This window comes from Podarcis gaigeae (assembly GCF_964106915.1).
Source record: "Podarcis gaigeae genome assembly, chromosome: 5".
Classification (NCBI taxonomy): domain Eukaryota; kingdom Metazoa; phylum Chordata; class Lepidosauria; order Squamata; family Lacertidae; genus Podarcis; species Podarcis gaigeae.
The window spans coordinates 28,855,115-28,879,040 of record NC_139681.1 but is presented as its reverse complement, the minus strand read 5'-3'; the positions used below and the strand labels follow the sequence as shown (position 1 = coordinate 28,879,040).

Genomic DNA, 23,926 nt, shown 5'->3' with positions numbered 1-23,926 from the left:
GCTCTTGTCCCTAAGGGATGCGGGTGGCACTGTGGGTTAAACCACAGAGCCTAGGACTTGCCAATCAGAAGGTTGGCAGTTTGAATCCCCGCGACGGGGTGAGCTCCCGTTGCTCGGTCCCTGCTCCTGCCAACCTAGCAGTTTGAAAGCATGTCAAAATGCAAGTAGATAAATAGGTACCGCTCCAGCGGGAAGGTAAACGGTGTTACCGTGCGCTGCTCTGGTTTGCCAGAAGTGGCTTAGTCATGCTGGCCACATGACCCAGAAGCTGTACGCCGGCTCCCTCAGCCAATAAAGCAAGATGAGCGCAGTAACCCCAGAGTCGGCCACGACTGGACCTAATGGTCAGGGGTCCCTTTACCTATGCTCTTGTCCCACAGTACCAATATTAGTAGTGAATTGCTTGTGAAACTGCTCCACTAAAGAGGCCCACCAGGTCTGGTCTTTGATAAGTTTTAGGAAACTGGCAAAGGCATTTCTGTTGCATCTGGCTGTCAAACAAATTTATATATATATAACATTATATATAGTGTTAGAATTCTCACCTGTGATCAGCATGGACAGTAAGAGATTTGCTGCAGTATCCAGTGAATTTAGTATGGATTACTTTACTTTTGTGGAATCAAGCCTGACGAGAGTTGTGAAATGGAGCTTAATCATGGAGATTATCTTTTAAAAATCTGAAGGTATTTTTTTTCTTAATATGCAAAAAGAAAAAAGAAAAAAAGAAGATTCATCTAAATTATAAAAATACAGAGATTTTATAAAAATTGTGGTCAAAAACAATATAGGGGGGAAAGTAGGTCAAGAAGTACAGAAATTGTAATGCTACACATATAAAAAAATCAATGACTGTATTTCATAAAGACTATACTTTCAGAGGTAATTTCTATAGAGTCAAACTGATGGTAGCTTTCTTAGCATTGGTCTCATTGGCTTTCCTCAACATTTTGCTAATAGAAAAGTCTACTGACTTTGCTTTCTGCAATCCACATTTTCTAAAAGTGTTCCGAAAAAGCCGAATGCCATCTGACAAGTCAGGCATGAGATGAGCATTTTCTAAGACCTCTTCTCCTGAAGCCAGGAACATCTTGTCGTCCTTAATGCTCTTTTGCCCCTGGCAGCCAGCAATTGAGAAATCATCCTTGCTGTTATGAGACACTTAGTTGCCATTTGAGCCATGAGACTGAATGACTGCTGCTGCCCTTCTGAAGGCGGCTTTGTTAAAGAGGATGGCATGGTCTCATTCTCCATAATCAGGTAGTTTGCCGCAGGGAACCAAATACAGCTCTCCGGGCCTTTCTAGCTGACCCACTGAATTCGGCTCAGGCCACACAACTCTCCCTGGATGCTTTGCACCATCCATGAGAGTTTTTGCCTGGCTGGAATGTGTCCTTGAACTGTGAAAATGCCTCTTGCATGCCTGGATTGAGGAGAGAGAGGTGGGCCTATGGGATTTTTGACTTTCATATGACTGGGATGTAACCTACTGTACAAAGGAAAGAATCATATCTGTTGCTACACCCCAGGTCTCTGGCCCTGCCCACCTCTGGTATGAGGGAATGTGACCATTGGATTAAGAAAGGTCCCCTATCCCTAGTTTACTGGCTTTATGAAAAGTCCTGCCAACAAAATGTTATGGATTTTATTTTTTTTATTTTTTGCACGCCGTTAGAACCTGCCTTTAAGGGCATTTCCCACTGTGTTCCAGTCACACACCAGAAACATCTGAAAATGAGTGGGGGTATATTTCAGGCATTATCTAAAAAATAATAAAGGTAAAGGTAAAGGGACCCCTGACCATAAGGTCCAGTCGTGACCAACTCTGGGGTTGCAGCACTCATCTCGCTTTATTGGCCAAGGGAGCCAGAGTACAGCTTCTGGGTCATGTGGCCAGCAGGACTAAGCTGCTTCTGGTGAACCAGAGCAGTGCACGGAAACGCCGTTTACTTTCCCGCCAGAGCGGTACCTATTTATCTACTTGCACTTTGATGTGCTTTTGAACTGCTAGGTTGGCAGGAGCAGGGACTGAGCAACAGGAGCTCACCCCTGTCGCGGGGATTCAAACCGCCAACCTTCTGATCGGCAAGTCCTAGGCTCTGTGGTTTAACCCACAGCACCACCAACGTCCCTAAAAAATAATACTTTACATTAATTAGTAACTAGAATTCAAGTCAACAAATAATAATAATAATAATAATAATAATAATAATAATAATAATACCCCCAATCTGACTGATTTGCCCCAGCCACTCTGGGTAGCTTCCAACATATATAAAAACATAACAAAATGTTACACATTAAAAAGCTTACCTATGCAGGGCAGCTTTCAGATGTCTTCTAAAGGTTATATAGTTTCTCATCTCCTTGACATCTGATGGGAGGGTGCCACTACCAAGAAGGCCCTCTGCCTTATCATTTTACATTATCATGATCACTTGAGGGTTTTTCCCCTATTCAAAGACCCTTGAAATATTGATTTGAAGAAGAACCTGGTGAATATGTGGGACTATACTCACAGTTCAGCAGGCAAGGAAATTAAGCTCCAGGTCGCGATCAGAGACATGGCCAGGCTGCAATGCCACCTGACCATTGGAAGGTGGGCGGACTTCCCCAACTGCCTACCCTCTCTGCCCTTCCTTTCGGATGGAACAACACTGTCTGGTTTAAACAATGCCTTTACATCGTATCAGTGGGGCGGCAGGGACGGGGGGGCAGTATCACTGTTTTTTCAAGTGCAGGCAAAGCTGCAGGTACTTCTGTCTCTTACACTGTTTCCCTTCACAACCACCTCCCGTTTTCTGTTCCATCCTTTACTCATGGCATGCAGCCCTGTTTCCATTCCACAGCAGTTCCCCCTCCACACACAAAAACAACATTGTTCATCTTGCTGCTGCGGCAAAACTATGTAACTTCCATAATTGTCATTTTGTTATATTACCTGGTTTATTTTATTGCAAAGAAAACACAATGCAAATTTGGGTAGGTGAGCACATGTGGGAGAACCTAATCAACTACATACCATTTGTGGATTGAAAGCAACAGTAGCAGCAAATGTCAATAATATTCACTGGATTGATTACTGTTCTGGACATGTGACATGCAAGCGATCACTGGGAATTTCCGCTTCCGTTTTCATCAGGATTCTCTGATTTCCCTACTCAGTCAGTAAATCTGACTGTGCACACTTAAATCTTCTTCAATGATCTTGCGGATTCCCTCGTACTCTTCTGCAAAACTCTTAGGATTCCCTCACTTTCAATCACTGAGGGATTGATAGTTAACTCTTCAAATTTTCTTGTTTCATAAGCAACCTAATTCCAAATCTTCTACCTCAAGAGACCTACTCTTCCTTCACCACTGGCAGCTCTGCCACATCCCTCATTGTCAAAATTAAGACTTTAAGCTCCAGTACCTATAAAGCAAAGCACCATGTGCTTTGCTGCATAACCCAGACTGTGTGCATGCAATGAATAAGCTGGGACATAGAAAGAGTGTAGAACATGGTATTGACTGCAAAATCCAACTTCCTGAGAACCTTAGCTTTCATTTGAATGAAGCAAGTTTTAGCCCTCATTGGTAAACAAATACATGTTTGAAATTGAGTGGGCAATGCCTGCTGAAATCTTAGAAGCCAGATAAGATGAGATTGCAAAGTAAGATAGCCAGTGATCCATAATAGAGGCACAGTGATCTACAGAGCTTTATGCCCTTTCCCATGACTAACAAAATAAGAACTGTGCGCAGGATAAGCTGCAGAGGAATGTAGGGGAAACTACACAAAATTATCTGATCTGTATCATAGATAAAGGTCACTGAATTCAACTTTCCCAGCACAGAGTTTGAATGGTCATCTAACACCCACACTATTTTTAATATATAAAGCTCTATTGGCAAGGCAGCTACAGCAATGGCTCACCTCTCCAAAAGGGTATGGAGAGGTGAGCCATGCTGGCTTGGATATGTCCTGAGAATGGAAGATGGCAGGATCCCCAGGTATGCTCAATGGACGGCTGACGTCAGGCACCAGGCCCATTGGCAGACCAGCTCTGAGTTACAAAGATGTCTGCAGATGTGACTTGAAGGCTGGCAACGTAATCCTACCATGTGAGAATCCCTTGCAGATGACCATAGTGGCCAGAGACAGGCAGTCAGGTTGTGCATTCATAGCAGTGACAAGAGGGGAAATGACCTCTGAGAGGAACATAGAGAGAAGAAAAGCCACAGCAGCTCAGCCAAATGCTTTCATCCGCCCCAGCTGCAACAAAATATGTCTCTCTTGTATCGGTCTCTACAGCCACAGCAGGTGCTGCAACCTTCCAGCAGTTTGACTTCACCCCCAAAAGTGCACTCCTCCATTGTCTCCCAAGACAGACAGATGTCAACAGCAAAGCTCTGATCACATCCTGCAGTGCTCACACATCAAATTTGAAAGGGAGAGGAGACTGCAAAACCTTATGAAAGGGCTTTTAACTCACCTTTAGGAATCGACCATGTTTTCTATTTCATTGATCCACTGAATTTGGTAGTGAGGATTCATAAGCAAGACCTCGGAGGATGAACATACATTCCAGAGCACTTCAAATGCATAGCAACAACAGTTTCAAAACCCACTGATGAGCCAGATTGGAATCCAGCCTATCTGCAGCCACTTTAAATGCCTCTGAAAAATGGCAAACAAATGCAATTAGTGTTCAATAAGTATTTAATGCTAAGCAATGCATTTAAGTACTTTTATATGGCATTTTAATTGGAAAACACTCTTCCAATTACATTTATTGCACATTTCTGAACCTACCTGAATAAAATATTAAATGTAGCGCCTTGAATGCTGCTCTTCTACCACAATGCCAAAAAACTGAGGGTCAAAAAGTTTGCCATAAGCCACCAGAAAAATGGTACCATCAGAGGGATATCAGCCCATACGTTTCTGCTATGTTCTGGAACTGCATCATATGTTGGGTGGCCTGTAGATTTTAATGGATTTTCCTTTCCTTTTGCAGTTAGCTCCAACTCATCCTATCCACCCCAAAACAGGGCATAATATTCTAAGAGCACCATCAGGGCTGTAAAGAAACTGTAGGCAGTTTAACCAAATGCACCGTGTACCATGACCCAGTATCCTCCTTCCCTGGATCATTAGGTGACAGCCAGAAGGCAGTCCATGCTACTGTTTGATATAAATCCCCTAGTTCAACTGCGTTCCCCCAGTCCATACCCATATGACAGACTCAAATCTGTGTTTCTACCACAGGAACCCAAGTTTCCTCACCACTTCGAAATGACAAGGTGTTTTTTTCTTTGCTCATACCAATACTGAAGTCATGATACAGGCAAAGCTAGATGTACTGTCACGTTAAGACTAATGCACCAGCCCAACTGGGGCCCCTGCTGTGGTTCAATTGCATGGCATTTCCAAGTGGTTAAAAGTGTGTTTCTCCCCATTTTCAGGTTTCTTTAAAATTCTCTGCAGCTTAGAAATATTAATATAAACCATGGAAGGAGCAACCATGTTCTAGGCTTGAGAGAAATTAGAGTAATGGCGAGCTGGCCAACATTTATTATTGCTGCTTTACTCTTCAGCAATTTAAAATTCAGTATTAAAAAAGGTGGAACAATTACAGTAGCATGAATACAAACTAGATAAAGGTAAAGGGACCCCTGATCATTAGGTCCAGTCATGACTGACTCTGGGGTTGTGGCGCTCATCTTGCTTTATTGGCCGAGGGAGCTGGTGTACAGCTTCCGGGTCATGTGGCCAGCATGACTAAGCTGCTTCTGGCGAACCAGAGCAGCACACGGAAACGCCGTTTACCTTCCAGCCGGAGCGGTACCTATTTATCTACTTGCACTTTGACGTGCTTTCGAACTGCTAGGTTGGCAGGAGCACGGACCGAGCAACGGGCGCTCACCCCGTTCTGGGGATTCGAACTGCCGACCTTCTGATCGGCAAGTCCTAGGCTCTGTGGTTTAACCCACAGCGCCACCCATGTCCCATAAATAAAATAGTCACTCCAAATAGCAAGCAGGCCCACTGAGAAGCGAGAGGAAATTTGGCATGCAAACCCTGAGGTTTGCAGAAGCTGTTTAAAAGAAAAACTGAGAGCCACTCCTCTCCCACACACCAAAAGCAACAACAATATACCCTCCAACGTCTCTAGGATGAGGGATCCAGAAAATGCTAAGGGCTTTACAGTTTAATCTTATACAAGTCTGTTGTTGTTTGTTGTTTAGTCGTTTAGTCGTGTCCGACTCTTCGTGACTCCATGGACCAGAGAACGCCAGGCACCTCTGTCCTCCACTGCCTCCCGCAGTTTGGTCAAACTCATGCTGGTAACCTTGAAAATACAAGTCTGTAGACCTTAATTTTAAGTCCCACTGAGTTCAGTAGGGGCTTATTCTCAGGTAAGTGGGCATAGGGCTTTGCAGCCTTAATCTGAGCTACAAGTCCTGTTTTGGATTAGAGTGCCTTCTCCCTTGGAATGTAATAGTTTTGGGCTCTGTGCGTGTGTGTGTTTTAGAGGTTACCAACAGCAAACCTAGTCAGAGCAGAAAATTCAAGCCATTTATAATGCTCAAATCCCTCAATACAACACAGCCAGCCACAGGTAGTGTGACTGAGAAACATATCACCTCTTCAGTAATACAAAGGCGTGATAGCAATCAATGATGCAGCCTCTGGGTGCATTTCAGATCATGACATTCCATTCTGTTTCATACAAAGGGATGCCTTCCTTTATGCAGACTGCAAAATACACACACTTCTTCCTGTATCCTGATTTTAAAAACTATTTGTTATCAAGCCTTTGCTGTGCTATTCTTATTATAATTGCATTGTTCCTTCTTTCTACCTAGGGCTCTGATGAGAATCCCTGTGCATCAGTCTAGAATATATAGTCTTTTATTAATCATAACAATGTAACTATAAGAACGTAAGATGAACCTGCTTGGTTAGGCCACTGGCCCACCTAGTCCAGCATCCTGTTTTTGTCAACCAGATGCCTGCGGGCAGCTCACAATATATGTATCTCTAAGGCTGGATCTACAATGACCTGTTTAATGTTATTTCCTCCTATTAGAACTGTTAAGTTGTGGGCAAACATATAAGACGACACAGCGATTCTTCAAACAGCTCTTCTTTATTCTGAGGCCAGAACTGAACTAAGCTGAAGGGCTCAGTTAGCCTGCTTATATAGAGTTCCAGTACCTTGTTACTGTAACTACTTTCTAAAACTATCCAATCACTGAACGTCACTTTCGATCCTTCATTTGCATAACTATCTACAGTATTCCCCTGCTGGCCCAGGGTGAGAACTTCAGTACATAACAAGAACAATATTAGATATGTCGTTCTAAAACATCGTAGGGCATGCTTGTTACTTAAAATGTTCTTTACCTTGCTTTTTTCTGTCAAATGTAAGTAATACCCGGCCACACCATTTTCTAATACGCTGTTTCTATCTGTGCTGCTGGTTGCTGTTGTGTCCCATTTTAATTCTTCCTTGTTCCCATTGGAGGGGGGGGGTCACAGTTTGAATGCAGTAAAAAAAAAAAGGTAAAACACTACGTAGGGACATATGAGCAGTGTTTCACCAATATAGCAGCATAAAACGATAAAAAATTAAGCGATAAAAAAGACAAGGTAATAACACATCGCGAACATAAAAGTAGAACGTCATGTGTCCATCTACATTATCAAAACCATTCCTTAATGTTAAAAACCTTAAGTGTAGACCGCCCCAAGTCTGCAATCCTATGCACACTTACCTGGAAGTGAGTCCCATTGAACTCAGGTACAGGACAACAGCTATGAGATTATATGGTAAAAGTGTCAACTCCTAATAATGTTTGCTCAGAAGGAAGGTCCAATGTGTTCAGTGGGGTTGATTTCCTAGTACCGTATTTTTCACTCTATAAGACGCACCAGACCACAAGACGCACCTAGTTTTTGGAGGAGGAAAACAAGAAAAAATATATTCTGAATCTCAGAAGCCAGAACAGCAAGAGGGATGGCTGTGCAGTGAAAGCAGCAATCCCTCTTGCTGTTCTGGCTTCTGGGATAGCTGCACAGACTTCATTCGCTCCATAAGACGCACATACATTTCCCCTTAGTTTTTAGGAGGGAAAAAGTGAGTCTTATAGAGCAAAAAATACGGTAACTGTGATTAGGATGGCATTTTAAGGCTGCAATTATGTGCATACTTACCTGAGAGTAAGTTCCATTTCAGTCACAGGACTTATTGTTGAGGAGACATGCATAGGGTTGGGCTGTAAATCTAATTCACTGTTTTTCTTCTTCTTAAACCTTTGAAGTAGCCCAGCATGTTAAAAAAAAATAAAAAAATCAGATGACCATGATGATTTTGACTTGGAGATGATTTTCCCATTTTTGTTTGCATCTGCCCAGTTGTAAAATGATGTGACCATGTTCAATAAATGCTGTTGACACATTATGCTAAAAGCATAATCTTGATGAAAGTAAAAAGCCTGGGAGAAAATCTCACTGTGTAAGTGAGCAATAGCATTGAAAAGTCATTCACATTATTGGGACTATGTTACTCCGTTCCTAACAAGAGATGCCAAGTCTTTTAAAAAACAAACAAACAAACATGGGTGTTAGCCTGGCTAAAAGAAAGTTGCATGCAGCGATTGCAAATTTTGCAGCCTGGCAGCCCATTGAGAGAAAGAGCCAGAATTACATTAAGAATATTTTCCTGTAGTTTATCTCTTACTGCCATCTGCAGGTCATGTACAAACATTGTTTGTTCATTTTTGCATTTTAGAGCATTTTTATTTAGCTGCCCAGTGCTCCACACAATTATCTGAGGATTGGGTGGGAATGGAATGGGGGGGGGGGTCCTCCACTAATGCTAGCTGCTAGTTTTTAAAAATTGAGCTGTGTGTGTAAAGGAAGCTCCTGACAAGCAGGTCCCCCAAGACAACAGGGCACAATTAATTGGGCATTTCTTCTGCAGAGGCCTCAAAAGAATACATTTAATTGGAGCTTCTTCAAGAAAACTTCCCAGTGGACCGTAGTCATAATTCTTACTGCATTTCTGTGGTATTAGAATGGGAAGCCATAGCCCTCTGAGACCACTCCAAAATAAGTGATCTGAGGCTCAGAGCCAGAAACGCTCTCAGATGTGTATTACCATCAACATTCACTTAGAGCATGAACACTCCACTTCATGAACGCCTTACATCTTGCCTACTGCCAATAAAAGCACCATTATCAGTCCCACAGTAAATAACTCTATTACTTGACAGGTTTTCATTTCATATCATGGCCCTCTGTTTTTAACCTATCTAAAGCTTGTAACTTTGCATGCTATTTTCTCTGCTTCATGTGCTTCCTTCAGCCTATGCTGTAGATGTGGGCCTGATCCCAGACTCTCCAAGTGTCCCTATTTTCCAGGGACAGAAGCCGTCTCAGTTTCTGAATTGATCCCAGAATGTCCAGCTTTTCCTTCAGACACCCGTTTTCATTGGAGAAATGTTGGGAGGTTATGGAGTTATTCGAACCCCAAGCCGTCTTAAAACAGCCCTGTATAGGGAAGTCTTTTAATGTTTAATGTTTTATTATGTTTTTATATATGTTGAAAGCCGCCCAGAGTGGCTGGGACAATCCAGTCAGATGGGTGGGTTACAACAACAACAACAACAACAACAACAACAACAACAACAACAGTAGAATAGAACATCAGATAAATATTGGAGGGTTTGTGATCCTAGTCTTATCACTTTCAGCAGTCTTGATTTCCCCATAAGAATTCTGGGAGCTGTAGTTTGTTACAGGTGCTGAACGTTTTGGGGAAACCCTATTCCCTTCCCAAAGCTACAATTCCCAGAGTTCTCTGTGAAAAGGGATTGGTTGTTAATTTGCTCTCGGAAGAAGGGTTTCCCAATGACTCTCATCATCCTTAACAAACTAGGGCTCCTGGAATTCTTTGGGGAAAACCATGACTGTTGAAAGTGGTATCATAGCACTTTAAATGTGTGGTATGCATGTGGTCTTAGACTTGTCCAATAGTAATGCAATAATGAAAGAGAAGATGTTTAGTTGCAAGAAACGGAGTCAGTAGGAGAGAAGGGCAGCCATCTCTAGATGATCACAGAACTCTTTTGATTTCAGCCATTATTCAATGCTTTTATCACAAGTGGAGAGGTGGTTTGAGAGAGAGAGAGAGAGAGAGAGAGAGAGAGAGAGAGAGAGAGAGAGAGAGGAGAGCGCTTGTTTGGTAACTTTAGAATATGAACATCTGCAGAAGATGAAAGGCAAATGTTATGGTAGCACTGGCATCAATTTTAAGGTAATAGCAGGCATGGAATTCTAATCACTGGAGTTTAACCCCCCAAACAGCAGCAGAAGACAGCTAGAACCATCAACAGTGCATTTAGATTTTTCCATTGTGTATTCGTATTTTACAGTTTTTATGAGAGAAAGTTAACCTTGCAGGTTGAAAGAGTAGTGGTTTTTTAGATATTTTCTGCCATCTAGAGCATTGAAATTGACACTGCATACATATGCAATAGAGATGTTACTTGGGTGGGCAGTTCTCCTCCAAGCAATCCTGAATTTTATGTTGTGATTGTGACAAGTGCTTCTAAATGAGTTTATTACGCCATCAGTGCTGCTTATGCATGCATGTTTTTCACAGCATTGACATGGCATTGTTAGCATCAAAATGCCAGCCTGTATTTTTATTTTTTAAAAACATTTAATCCAGATTCACCCTACAACAAAAAAATCCAAAAAGTAAATAACCCATTATACAGCCAGTCATTGCTGGTGTGGATTTAGTGCATTGACTTCCTGTTCCTGACTTTTGTTCCTGGTGGCCCAAACAATTTGAAGAAGGGACTTCTCATTTGCACTAACATTAACACAACCACATTTTCTATAGCAAGAGTTACAAAACAGTCACTATGCCCATTTTCCAATAGCAATTTAAGGTAGCTCTTTGAATGCTTGTAAACAGCAATTCTGCCACATTCTGAGGTAATGGTAAATGAATGCAGTGACAAGCAAAACAAATATTTATTTGCTGACTGAGACCCAAATCCCAATCAAGAAACTTTGGTGGCTGCATCCTATTCTAGCCTATCTCTTTGGCAATACTGGTTCAATTGCAACTTTTATCACCATTATAGCATGCCCTCCAACAATTCTCCTCCAACATGAAAGTAGGAGCATCCTATTCAATAATAATAATAATAATAATAATAATAATACCGCACCCATCTGACTGGGTTGCCCCAGCCACTCTGGGTGGCTTTCAACATATATAAAAACATAATAAAACATTAAACATAAAAAACTTCCATATCCAGGGCTGCCTTCAAATGTCTTCTAAAGATTGCAATTTATTTATCTCCTTGGCTCAGGGGTCACATAACTTCATATCTTCCTACATTTCTCCAATGAAAATAGGAACATCCTAAGGAAAAGCGGGATATTCCAAGCTCAAATCAGAAACCAGGATGGTTTCTGTAAATCCAAGACTGTCCCTGGAAAATAGGGATACTTCGAGGGGCTGTTATAGTATTTTTAACAATACCAGTAACAGTAAATTTTGTTTTCCTTCTGGCTAAAAGTCCCAAGTCAGAGATCAGCATGGATTGGACTCATGACCTGACTGCAGATTCGGAAGCTAGCTATCTCTGTCACAAAGGAAACAAAGGCATTCAATTAAATATACAAGGAGGATTGCCTTGGTCGACAGCTATGCATATCATTCAGATCCCACAGAGACAAGTGCAAATGAATGCATCATAACTCCTTGCCAATTCCACAGCCTTCCTAGCACTAATAAAACGGAATGATTCGGCTCCTCCATAATAATATGACAGCAACAATCACAGATAACAATGGCTGTCAAAGTGAACCATTCACAGTGGGATCAGGTGTTAAACAGGGTTGTGTTATTGCCCCAACTCTATTCATTATTTTCATTGCCATGATCCTACGCTTTGTCGAAGGGAAACTCCCACTGGAGTAGAAATCATATATTGAACAGATGGAAAGCTCTTCAATCTGAGCAGGCTGAAAGCAAAGAGCAAGGTTACCGTAACTACCGCCATAGAGCTTCAGTATTCTGATGACGACGTAGTGTGTGCATGCTCAGAGGATGACCTCCAAACCATCCTAAATATCTTTGCAGAAGCTTACGAAAATCTTGGCCTATCGCTCAACATCCAAAAACCCAAAGTGCTGCACCAACAAGCACAAAATAACCCCTCTGCAGAGCCACAAATCCAACTCAATGGTGTAACATTGGAAAATGTTGATCACTTCTCCTACCTGGGCAGTTATCTTTCCAAAAGGGCGGACATTGATGCCAAAATCCAGCATCGCCTGAGCTCTGCAGGTGCGGCTTTTTCCCGACTGAAGTGCAGAGTGTTGAGGACCAGGACATTCGCAGGGAAACCAAAATGCTTGTTTACAAAGCTATTGTACTACCAACCTTACTGTATGCTTGTGAAACATGGACCACTGATAAACACCATCTCCAACTCCTCAAAAGATTTCATCAACGCTGTCTCCGAAAATTTGTACACATCACTTGGGAAGACAGGCGAACTAACACCAGTGTACTGGAAGATGCAAAGATCACCAATGTTGAAGCAATTATTCTTCAACATCAACTTCATTGGACTGGTCATGTTGTACAGATGCCTGATTACCATCTTCCAAAACAACTACTCTATTCTGAACTTTAAGATGGAAAGCGTAATGTTGCTGGTCAACAAAAGAGGTTTAAAGACTGTCTCAAGGCAAAATTTTTAAAAATATAGTATAAACACCAACAATTGGGAAACACTTGCCATGAGCACTCCAATTGGAGAACAACCTTTACCAAAGGTGTCATGAGCTTTGATGACACTCAGACTCAGGACACAAGAGAGAAACGTGCTAGAAGGATTGCATGCTTGGCAAATCCACACCACTATCAACTCCCGCCTGAAAACCAATGTCCCCACTGTGGAAGGACGTGTGGATCCAAAATTGGCCTCCACAGTCACTTACGGACTCATTGTTAAAACCGTGTTTATGGAAGACAAGCTTACTCGCCTACAAGTGATCACCAAAGAAAAAGAAACAGAATAACAGCAAATAACTTTCTAGAGCACTCAACTGAACTATCAAGATTGCTTAAAGATCAGGCATTCCATTTCACTCTGCTCCCCGCACCATTGTCAAACCAAAACATAAATCAAAATTTAAGTCTACCATATAACACTTTATTCTAATGACCACCACCACTACTATGCTAATGACTTCTGAAAAGTTCCTCCCAACATGCCAAGTTTGCAGGTCTGTGGAGTATTTTACCTGGGAGATCCCTTTATTTGCAGTTTCAAATGGTACAGCCCAGGGTCAGACATGGGTCCTTTGCACATCTGGCTTAGATTCTGGTTCCCCCATATTTCTTCACTTACATTTTATTCATCGAAGTTCACATTTTCACTGATTGCAGCCAGAAGTGTTTATTCACTCTCCAGTAAATGCTTTCCATCACTACTAAGAACTGAACAAGAAGCAGGGGTGAGTGCTTCTTCAGGTGTAGGCCTGCTCCTCACTCCACGCTAGTGGCACGAGTGGTAGCAAATTCAGTCCAGAGAATGATCCACATCAGGGAGCCAGGTCTCCAGCATGATTTGGCTTCTATGTCTCTTTGTGGCTAGCTTGCCTCTCAGGAGAGAACTCTGCCAACAAAAGAACTGATTGGTCCATGGTGAGTGAAAAGAGGTCTGTTCGTTCTTCTATATAGCCCAGAGAAGACTCTTACAGAGCAGCTCTAGAATCTTTGCAACTGCCAAATAATTGTTCTCTGACATCATTATGACATAATGAAAAGACAATACCACCCAGGGAATCCCACAGTACCCTTTCCCTGTCATCAGCTGGCACTGGAGAAACCTAGACTCGTTGACACTGTAAAATGAAGAGACACAATGACTAAACTGAGATGCTAGTGCTTCCTTCCTCTGGCACAACATGATTTCTGCCATCACAAGCCAAAGTGTGATGGGCTCAGCTCTTGGGTGAAGCTGGTATGGGTTGCTTCCTCAACCTTTGGTCAGCATGTAGTGACACAGGACCTCTATCTTCACACCACCACAGTCTTACCCATCAAACTAATGGGCCATCAGTTTGCATATAATAAGCATTAGTTCTGACAAAGATCTCATAGCACTCTGAATTACAGAGAAATAGATATAAGATGAAGAATGCCACTTGTCTTTATGGAAATTTAAGAGAGAAAGAAATCCATCCATCATAAGACAATGTTGATAACTATAATTGCACATATGACCCATGAGCTGAACTAATGAAGAACACTCCTTTGAGTAATGTCTTCAGCTTCATGGAAGCCATTTGTTATTTGATAGAGAATCAATCCCGATGACTGGCAAAATGGGTCCTCACTTTTTTTGGCTCAAGATTTTGATGAAGGAGTTATTAATGTGTTTGAGATGAGCTCCATTTTTTAAATTCTGCTGTCACTCATGTGCCGGACATAAAGTGCTGAGGTTATCTATCGGTACAAAACTTATATCTTATATCAATAAATTTATTCAGACAAAAATTTGAACAGGGCCAGAATAAATAGACTCTGGGTGTGCCATTAGGGACCTTTCTATATGCACAGTGGCATGTACTGTCAAAACATTCAGCTATATGTTCAGAGGTCAGGGCAACAGGCATAATTCTCTGCCCACAGTTATGACTCACAAACTGGGCTTTTTATTTGGAGTTCTAAGGCCATGCAGTGTAGAAGTCAGTTGGCCTGTCAGACATGGGCCCACCATTTGCTGGTACTTCAGCGCCCTTCAACCAGTGTGATCAACAGAGTGTTCCAACAAAACATCAGTTTTACTGCTTTCTAGTAGTCAGGCTTCTCCAGAGTTCCAAGTTAAGAAAGTTCCTTCCCCACTCAGTTGACATTAAAGTATAAAGTGTTTGTTCTTGTCTCAAGAAACAAGACAGATCTAAACACACTAACTTCAATAATAAATTTCTTCTGATCCAAAGGTGCCAACTTGAATAAAATATTTGGGGGGGGGCAGGTAAGCCCCGTCCCGCATAATGGAGCTGGTGGTTCTGGAGAGGCCAGAGACTCCAGGGTGCCTTGCCATGCGGTGCCCCGGCTGATGTGCTCCACTTGTGGCAGCAGCACCCGTCCTCCTCAGTAAGAGATAGAAGATGTGCAGTGACACTAATCATCTCCTTTCTGACACTGTAATATACTGCCATATCACAAAGTTTAGTTGACAATACAGTGGTACCTCGGGTTAAGAACTTAATTAATTCTGGAGGTCCAGTTCTTAACCTGAAACTGTTCTTAACCTGAGGTACCACTTTAGCTAATGGGGCCTCCCGCTGCTGCACCCCGCGCAATTTCTGTTCTCATCCTGAAGCAAAGTTCTTAACCCGAGGTACTATTTCTGGGTTAGCGGAGCCTGTAACCTGAAGCGTCTGTAACCCGAGGTACCACTGTATATTATGATGTTGGAAAGCATGCATCGCCCAACCCTATTGGTGACATTAGTAGCCCCACCTGTGCCAGAGTCGCTGACCCGGCAATGGCAACTGCAGACTTGCAAAATGCTGAGGCGTAATTTGCTGCCACTTCTTGGTATTTACAAGTGGGTGCTCCTCTCCTCCATCACCCAGCCACCATCACCATTGATTTGTGGTACCTGCGGCACCTGCCCTCGTTAGCTCCCTGAACTAACCTGTACAGTTTATCTATATCTGCTTGCCTTGACAGGTCTCTTCTGAGTATTCCTTTCCCAAGCCTGTTGTTGTTGTTTGCTTTGAATCCTGCTCAACCCTGTCTGATCTGAGTTTGCCTGGTGATAATGCTCCCCAAATGTCATCTTTCTTCAGATGATGCTAATCGAGTTTGCCTTCAAAGGATGTGCCGATATTGCTCCCCTGGTGCAAAGCTGCCATATCTGTTTGGAAGATGGCAAGGAATAAATATTACAGTCATTAAAAGGCTCCGCTATGCCCGACTCTATTTTCTAAAGGGTATGCTGAAGCTGTTACTTGGCAATCTGCCAAGAATGAGCTGAAATCTGCCTCTAACATAAATGTCCTCATGGGTTTCCATTGAAACATCGTAAAAGCAAAATAATAATCTCTCTGTGAATTCCTGTCTATGCTGCTGCTACTCAACACCCTCTTAGTAGGCCCAGATCCACCAAAACAATCAGGAGTTTGCAATCTAAGGCCCGCCAGATGTTGTTGGACTACAACTCCCATCATCCTTGGGGCAGTTTGGGGCAGATGAGAGTTGGAGTCCAGTAACACCTGGATAACTTCTGCTTGCTTGTTCCAGATCTAGATAAGTCTAATAGGGACTATTCATGGACACTAAGTGAAGTATGTGGTGATGTTAGCGATTGTTGTTGTTTTTGCAGAATTAGCATTATTTGTAGATTATATTTTATCCCCTTTCGGTTCTAAATTTTGCACCCCATTTTACAGAACAGAGGATATGGTAGGTTAAAACAGCTCTGCGGAAGTGGCAGGGAACTGACGATACAAGATAAATTAGATAATGAATCACTAGCAGATCTTTGTGAATTTATCAAGGTGCCTTATACTGAAACAGACTGCTGGTCCATCTATCCCAGATTGTTTGTTCTGACTGGCAGAGGATGTCAGGCAAGCTCCCAGACCTGCAGCCCACAGATTCATTCAAGTACAAAGCACATGCCAGGAGTAAGCAACACAGTGACCTCTGGAGATGTTGTGGGACTGCAACTCCCGTCAGCCCCAGAAACTATAGCTGTCAAGGACAATGAGAATCAGAGTCCAGGAGCCTCTGGAGGGCTTCCCCTGTACTGTATTGCTTATATGAGTCCTCCCTAGCTATTTATGTAGTCTATTTTCTATATTTCTTTGCTTACTTTCCCCCCAAACATACTCAGCATTCTAACCTACATCCCAGTTGCTACTTTTGACAATATTAGATAGCCGTCTAGTCTCTGCCCAAGTTGTCTGCCACGAGAAATCCCACCATTCCTCTAAGTACCGGTAATTGGTTCCATTGTGAAGGTGGTCTTAATAAGTTTCTCCTAATGCTCAGCCATTCCTCCCTGAGACAGCAGAGAATAGTTTTCCCCTCTCCTGTGCTATAGGACAGGGCTGCCCAACTTTCAAGAGACTGAGATCTACAACCACTATAAAAAAACCTGACAATCGACCAGTAGATCGCGATCGACCTGTTGGACAGCCCTGCTATGGGTATTTGAAGAGTGCTTTCATTCCCTCTCCCCACAGTCTTCTCCAGTCTTAACTTTTCCTCAAAAGACTTTTTTTTAATTGTTCTTAAGGTGCCACACCTGTCACTAGGTAGTCTTCCAGATGAGGTCTGACAAGCGCAGAATTAAGTGGGTTTTTGGCTTTGTGTGTCTTGGAAACCATAGTTCTTAGACTTTATTGTAGCAGCATCACACTGCAAACTCATGTTTCAGGTTGTGTGCAAGTACAGCCCTAACATCCTTTTCACATGTACTACTGCCAATTAATGTGTCTTCATCTTGTGACCTTGGTTATTATCCTCCATTCTGCCCTTCCTAGGTGTGTACTGGGATATCAGAGGTCTAAAAGCGAGCTAATGCTCCATTTTCTAGGTTAAGTCAAGCCTTTTTGTTCCTTCAATGTGCTCCTCAAAGAACTTATGAAAACTCTCTGGTTTTATTTAATGAATTAAGACTGATTAACTACCCAAAATCCTCCTGCATTAGTTTTCAGACAGTGTTCCATGGACCCTCAGGGTTCTGGTGTAACCTTTTAAGGGTTCTTCAATGAGAAGATCAGGACCAGCAAATGGACTTCCCTTACATAACAGCTTGATTATCAGTACTCCCATTTAACCCTGGCTAATATATTTTTTTGGGACGCAGGTGGCGCTGTGGGTTAAAGCCTCAGCGCCTAGGACTTGCCGATCGAAAGGTCGGCGGTTCGAATCCCTGCGGCGGGGTGTGCTCCCGCTGCTCGGTCCCAGCGCCTGCCAACCTAGCAGTTCGAAAGCACCTCCGGGTGCAAGTAGATAAATAGGGACCGCTTACCAGCGGGAAGGTAAACGGCGTTTCCGTGTGCGGCTCTGGCTCGCCAGAGCAGCGATGTCACGCTGGCCACGGGACCCGGAAGTGTCTCCGGACAGCGCTGGCCCCTGGCCTCTGAAGTGAGATGGGCGCACAACCCCAGAGTCTGTCAAGACTGGCCCGTACGGGCAGGGGTACCTTTACCTTTTAATATATTTTTTGCTCTGGGTGTCCATTACCTCAAGTTACAATTTCCTTTTGATTCTCCTGATAGATGCCAATGATTTTTTTTGTTGTTGTTATGGCCAGGATCCAAAGGATCATGCTCCTTTCTCCACATGGGCAACAGTTCAGGGCTTTCAGGGGGACAGGGAGACTCAAGACACTCCTGAAAACAGAACCTTCCAGAGTGCCATTGATGTAGCACAAGAGGCTGCAGCTGGTAAGGGAAAATTCGTTAACCCCCTAAGCTTGTATAGAAGTGATTTCCACTCCATGCATGGATCTTTGGACTTCAGCCTATGCATATCTCACCTCATCCTATGCTCAGTATGGCTTACATAACACAATGTGATCAAATGTCAAGGCACTTAGCATTAAGCCTACTCCATTTAGCACAATCTTGAGGACCCATTTAGTAGATAGCATGTCTGGCTTGGGCAAGGGAGATCCAGATTTAAAATCTCACTCAGCTATGAAGTTCACTAAGTGACTTTGGGCTGCCATGATACTTTAGCCTCCTCCCATGTCAAGGAATTGTTTTGAGGACAAAAGGGAGCAAGGACCACAAGTGTCCTTGGAGAAAGGGAATGGAATAAATAAATAAATAAATAACACATTTCCTTAGCAACTCTAAATGACTGCACTCACACCAAATTCTGAAAGGTACCTCCCCCGCATTTCAATTATTTAGCTTAATATTTTAGAAATGTGACCAAGTACTGGTTTAATCAAAGTTATAGAACTGTCTCAAGCAGTTGATCACTGCTTTCAATTTCCTGTCAGATTTGGAATGGGATTCCATTCTCCTAAGGAACCAGCAACCAATTTACAACGTAGAACAGAACAGCTTAATCAATTACACAAGTAATTAGCTTCATTGCATTTTTTTATGTTATGATATACCAATTTTCATGCTTCCTGGATTCATCTATTTCAGGATTCCAATTTGTAAGTTCTACAAACTTGATTAACTACAAAATGCTTGGCTTCATAGTGGTACATTATTGTAAATAAAAGGTGGTTTGCTCACTTGGGAAGCAATTTTAAAATGATAAGTACTTGATGATGTATGGCCTATAAGCTGCTGAAAGATAATTGCATATAGTCAGCTGTTTGTAAATTCAACATTATTTAATTACACGTAATTAGATTCTTTGTAAATGTAACATTGATAGTTGAATGTTGTCCTATTAAACTGATTGAAAGCACCTGCAATGTGTAATTAGCTTTTCCAACACCAAACTTTTACATACATACATACATATACATATATATCCACACACACACACACACACAAAATCCATGCCAATTATATTACCTTCCTAGCTGATCACTAATATGTTTGATAATTTAAAAGTACATTTATAAGTATGTATATGAATTACATTCATGAAAGGAGAGGCAATGATGAACTGGAATGTATATGTAGGGCAAGAGTTGCTCTTTTTAAATTGGCCTGAAGGTTTCCAAGAGCAGTGCCTTCGATGGACCAGCACCATCAAGCTTTGGTACTTTATTATTGGTGGCCACGCCAATCTTGGAGCTTCCTTTTAGAAGTCAGAAACAGCACATGGCCTGTCTAACTGAACAAGTACTCAATGATCAGGGATTCTAGAAGGTTATATTTTGGCCCATGTAGTTCAGCACGCTGTTTCCACAGTGGCTATCCCAACACCTCTGAGAAAACTTCCAAGCAGCACACAAGGACAATATCCATCTGCTGTTGGTATCCTCAGCAACATGTATGCCACATCTGAACCTGCAGATAGTGTGTGGGTATGTCTATGTTTTGTGCTTGGGGGGTGGGGGAAATGACATCTGTTGATGTCAGAATGTAACAGTCAAAGTTCAAGGCCTTGTGCTGTGACAGGGAGATCATGTAACCACAGAATTATAGAGTTGGAAGGGACCAAAAGAGAGACATCAAGCCAAAATTCCTACAATGCAAGAATCACAACTAAAGAATCCATGACAGATGGTCATCCAACCTCTGCTTAGAAACCTCCAATATGGAGGGTCTACCACCTTCCAAGGGAGTCCATTCCACTGGCAAACAGCTCTTACCGTCAGAAAGGTCTTTTTGAAGTTGGAATCTCCTTTCTCATACCATATTTTTTGCTCTATAAGACTCACTTTTTCCCTCCTAAAAAGTAAGAGGAAATGTGTGTGCGTCTTATGGAGCGAATGCAGGCTGCACAGCTATCCCAGAAGCCAGAACAGCAAGAGGGATTGCTGCTTTCACTGCGTAACGATCCCTCTTGCTGTTCTGGCTTCTGAGATTCAGAATATCTTTTTTCTTGTTTTCCTCCTCCAAAAACTAGGTGCGTCTTGTGGTCTGGTGCGACAAATACAGTAATTTATAGAGCGACAAATACAGTAATTTGAATCCATTGGCATGAAGCAGCAGGAAACAAGCTTTCCATCTTCCATGTAAAAGGACCCCTGGATGGTTAAGTCCAGTCAAAGGCGACTATGGGGTTGCGGCACTCATCTCGCTTTCAGGCTGAGGGAGCCAGCGTTTGTCCACAGACAACTTTCTGGGTCATGTGGCCAGCATGAAACTAGGGACATCCTACCATACCCCTCCAACTTTTCTCCAATAAAAATAGGGACATCCTAGGGGAAAGCAGGACATTCTGGGATGAAATCAGAAACCAGGACAGCTTCTTTATATCACGGATGTCCCTGGAAAATAGGGACACTTGGAGGGGCTGCTGTACCAGCACTGTATTGCTGGCTTTGGAGCAGATTCCCTGAAAGAGCCTGCAAGATCTTACCCAAATCTCATGAGATCTTTTGCTCTCCTTGATATCTTGCAAGACTTTGATGAAATCTTGCAAGATCTTGCAGGAAATCAGCACCTACACTGGCACCGCTTCTCTGGCAGAGGTGGGGGCACGAAAGGAGGCACTCATGAGGGTGCTCTTGTAAGAAAAACCTTGGAACCTAATTTGAATAATAGACTGCTTGGTATCTAGTGGGACATTCAGTTTGCTGAATGTGCCAACCCTAGCCAAATGTGGTTTTAATGTAAATTTTAATCGCAACAAATGTGCACTCACCAAAGATGGAGTTTTGCATGCACAAGGTTTTGAAAATAATGGAGTCTTTGTGCTGGACCAAATATGGTCAAGAACAATTCACGTGCAACCCGTGTTCATCTGTGGCACAAAAGGCTTGGACATAGAGACTTCAGGATTATAGCAGACCTGCCAAAGAAAGGTTTGGTGAGAGTAATGGAAATTAAACCTTGTAAAGTTGACCTGAATAGTGGGGAAGGGAACAAGACCTTCTATCTCAAAGCAAAACCAGGAAAAAAAATGCTGAATGTTTAAATAAGAAAGTTTTGAGAATTTACATGCTAAATTAATATTAATTCAAATTAGGCACATTGAGAAGGGGATTGTAAGAAAAGCATTAGGGCCTAATTTGAATAGTAGAGTGCTTGGTATCTGGTGGGCGGGGCTTGTGTGCTTTGCTCCGGAATCAGCCCCTCCCTTCAGTGTGTGTTCAGTTCTGTTCAGTTAGTTAAGAATGTCCATTAAGAGGGACCAACTGTCTCTTCTTGTTTCTTGACTCAGACTTGCTGTACAATGGTACCCCTGGTTACAAACTTAATTTGTTCCAGAGGTCTGTTCTCCTTTCTGACACTGTAATATACTGCCATATCACAAAGTTTAGTTGGCAATACAGTGGTAATTAATTCTGGAGTTCCGGTTCTTAATCTGAAACTGTTCTTAACCTGAGGTACTACTTTAGCTAATGGGGCCTCCCGCTGCCGCTGCACCGCGATTTCTGTTCTCATCCTGAGGTAAAGTTCTTAACCCGAGGTACTACTTCCGGGTTAGCATAGTCTGTAACCTGAAGTGTTTGTAACCCAAGGTACCACTGTATTTAGTTTTTCTCATGATGTTATTTTGTTACAATTTTCTTTATTATTAAAGCTTAGTTTACATTTACGTGAGCCACTTATTTTTCTCAAAGAAAAATTCATGGGTAGGCTGGCCTTGCCTGAGGCCATTATGGGCATGGCACACTGGTATCTGCTTACCTGTAAGCACACACCTTTAGTTAAAATAAAATAAAATACAAGCTTCTCAATCTACCAGCTTTGCACAAAACATCAGCCATATGTATGTTTGTGTTTGTGTTGCTCCAAGCGAGGAAACCTGAGATCCATGGGTATTTGTTCCCATGTGCACATACACCTTTTGTGATTTACCATGCTTGCACAAAAGAGCAGTCCAAACATAAAAATAAGTGATGCCTCACTCCAAACTAGGTAAGGATTTGGAGTTGTTCACATGAAAGGCTGCCTGTTGCTTCCTTTCCATGCCTTTTCCTCCCCATCTCCTCTATCCATGGGTGTAGCCAAGGGAGGGCAGGGGGGTCCACAAATCTTGTGGGAAAAGGCAGATTGCAGCCTTTTCCCACAAGAGAGACAGCACCTAGCAAAACATCACCACAGACAGGGATTTTTTCATTGGAGACCCTGGGTGGAGTAGTAGGGGCAATCCCATCCTTCATTTCCACACTATGGCTCCGGACCAAATCATCTGTCAGGAGAGCTATGGCCTGGTCAGGACAGCTTTCCTGTTATACCTTCTGGGCTTGACGAGGCATGTGATCCCTACCCGTCTCCAGTTGAGGAATCACACACCACTCCCCAAACTAGCAAGCTCCACCTAGGTTGTGGGTCCTTGCCTGCCCTCCCTCAGAATTGCCTGCCCTCAGATTGTTTGATCAATTTTGTAGGTGCTCTCTTGGCGGCAGAGTACATGATTTCACCTTTTTGAGCGTTTGAGATACCATAGTTGTTTAAGATATCAGCCTAAACAAGAGATTCCAGTGATTCCAACAGCTTACTGCAGGGAGGGCTAACCCTTTTCAGACCAAGTGCCACAATGACCCCCTGGAGGCTGAATATTGAACTAGCAAGGATGTTATAAAGTCCAGGATGCCTTCCAATAGTCCAAGCATGGCCAAACTTGGCCCTCCAGCTGTTTGGGGACTACAATTCCCATCATCCCTGACCACTGGTCCTGTTAGCTAGGGATGATGGGAGTTGTAGTCCCCAAACAATAGTGCATGCCCTAGCCATCCCTTGTTTAGTGTTTCTGATAAAGATCAATGCTAAGGAAAATGGATAATAATGGGATTTCACCCAAAAAGATATGCAGGCCCTACAAACGTGTGTAGACCATACAATACCAAGGAGGGTTGGCTGTGCTCTTGGGCCTTAAGTATCTGCAGCAACGTGTATTTGAGATGGGAAAGCAACGCTGCAAGAATTCAAACCACAGAAAGGTGCCAACTATTATGAGACACCTCTGAAGTCAAAATCACGGGATCATTCAATTTAGCAAAATTGGTGAGCTACATACTTCATTTTTCAGGGTAAGTCAGCCTACTGATTCTTCTCTATTGTCCAGAGGCTACTTCTGTTTCTGCCAGTAATGCTTTACGTGGTATCCTGTATACACTATACTTGCCCTTCCCTTTGCCAAAGGATTTATATGATTCTGCTCCTTCCTGTGCACAGAAAGACATAGGCAGAATGTTAGCCTGTCTTCAGACAGATTTACAAAATTTTAATATAAATGTAAGAGAATTGTTTTAACAGTAAAGAATAGAAACCACA

At 42.6% G+C, this 23,926-nt stretch overlaps 1 long non-coding RNA gene across 1 annotated transcript in view; it reads left to right on the top strand.

The window, feature by feature from the left end:
* The window catches only part of LOC310845457, a 59,524-nt gene extending 43,653 nt beyond the window's left edge, over positions 1 to 15,871 (top strand). The window contains exon 4 of the long non-coding RNA XR_014564763.1: positions 15,777 to 15,871. This is a non-coding gene — a long non-coding RNA (uncharacterized lncRNA). The remainder of the gene's footprint in view (positions 1 to 15,776) is intronic.
* The last annotated feature ends 8,055 nt before the right edge of the window (positions 15,872 to 23,926 follow it).